This window comes from Monoraphidium neglectum (assembly GCF_000611645.1).
Source record: "Monoraphidium neglectum strain SAG 48.87 unplaced genomic scaffold scaffold03737, whole genome shotgun sequence".
Classification (NCBI taxonomy): Eukaryota; Viridiplantae; Chlorophyta; class Chlorophyceae; order Sphaeropleales; family Selenastraceae; genus Monoraphidium; species Monoraphidium neglectum.
In genome coordinates, this window is record NW_014009892.1 from 4,427 (window position 1) to 6,560 (window position 2,134).

The following is a 2,134-nucleotide window of genomic DNA, read 5'->3' on the forward strand; positions in this document are numbered from 1 at the left end:
AACGGCCCCCTTTGAACACATTTATCTTTTTAAGCTTCCACACATGTGTTTGGACCCCTGTTATCGCCCATGCGGTCAGGATGGTCATGTTTGCAATGCTGCCTGACAGCGCTTTGGCTTGCGATTGTTGAATGCGCGGCTGTCTGGTGCCATTGGCGTGTGCATCTAGTTGCGCTGTGTTACAAACCTTACGGACGGTAGGGTCCCCTGTTTCCATGTGTAATTGTGGCTGCTGGCACAAAGCTCTCTGCAGGCTGCGATGGCACCCATTCAACCGATTCAGTGAGCACATGCTAAGCTGCGTCAAACGTCCCAAAAAGTTTCGCTCGGAGGAAGTGCGGGCACGAACGCATCGCAGGCAGGGGGCGCCACACACGCACAGCAGCACTCACGGCCACTGTGCGCAGGGGTTTGCACACAGCTGTCTATCAACCGATTCAAGTTTGAAACTGCCTGGCATCACCAGCCCTTGTTGTTGCGTGTACTCATGATTCAGCTTGCTTGTGGACAGTCCTGCAGGCCCCAGCTCAACGGCAAGCACCTGTATACTAGTAATGCACATTGCATCAGGTACACGTCCACCTGTCCTGGTCTGTCTGGGTCTGTGCTTGCGCGCCGTCATGTCATACAAGAGCATATGAGACCCCTGCCAGCCCCTCCGGCCTCTGCCGCCGCTGTAACGGACATACTCATCCACCGACCGACGTCAGCAAAGTCTTGGCCAAACACGCAGCGAGCGCGTCGTCGGGCACTGAGCGTAATCTGGGAGCGTCCCTGCATTCCTCATCAAGATTGCGCATCCAATTACGCAGAGGTGAGTGCAGTGCAGCACAGGGCGATGGTGCCGTCGCCTTGCTCTCCGGAGGCGGGTGGGACAAAATGCGGTGGGGCAGTGGCGCGGTGTCGGCGCGCTGACTGAAATGCTCATTGCGTCGCCGCACACCTTGGGGGTGCACGGTTGGCATGGCATGCCAACCGTTTAGATGGTGGAAGTGCGGATCATTTGCTGCAGCTGCCCGTCAAGCATGAATGTATGTGCTGTTGTTCGACAGCTCGCATAGCAGTCGTGTGGACCAGTGCTCGACGCTTGGGCACGGCAGCGACAGCCGACAGGTCACCACAATCAGAAGCATGCATGCCGGCTTGTTGGGCGCCGCGCGCCACGTTCCCTGACTGAGCACACGTCACAACGTGCGTGGTGGTGTCCAGGCGACTTGTCATCACTGTCGTGGCCCACATCCCCTGTTCAGGTTCCAATTACCGCAGCGACCGCGAACGGAACCCGGGCGAACGGAACCCGGGCCCACCGCGACCTCGGATGATGTCGCTATTCTATGCAATGGATATCAGCGTAGGAAATTTAAATATCAATTCTGTTGTCCCTTGTGCGCGGGAACAGGGCAGCGCAGCTCGGCAAGCACCACAATGCACCTGCTCACGTATCAGATGCGTCGAAACGCGCTGAAATCAGTGTTAGAGACACTTTAGAATTTCATGTAATGGATCTGAAATTTCTTGGGCTACGGTCAAACGTCTCTTGTGGCCATTCTCCCTGCATTGACCACTGTATGTGTCAAGTCAATGTGCTCGAAGTGCTGGATCATTTTTCACAAATGATGGGTGCCACCCGGCATGGTATCGAGGCATGTTTAGCACGATGACATGGCAACCTTGCAGCTGTGTGAAGACACAGCGCTTTTTGGAGGGGGTTTATATGCAGGATCCATCCCTCAGGTGGTCACCTGTGGCGTGGACGCGCTCTATCTGTTGAGCACGTCCCACCCAAATGCAACCCCCCGAGGCTGAAAAAAAAACGAAATCATGACCATACATGATAAAAAAACACAAAATGGTCCATGCCCAGGGGTTTTTGCTTTTTGAACCAACTCTGTTGACTAGATCAGGGCGCTATTTCAAGTATCCAGCTGGCACACACTTCATCCCCAGTGTGCTGCTGTCTGCCCAACACACCATTGGCTACCTGCCTTCAGACAACACAGGAACCCAGCGCCGCCCCCCGTCCCGGTCACCTGCATACATTCACAATGAGAGCCCCGCCGTCAGCGCGCGGCCCACGTCGCCGATCCCCTTTCAGACCCTGCCCGTGGCAATCAAGCGCCCGACACAACCTATT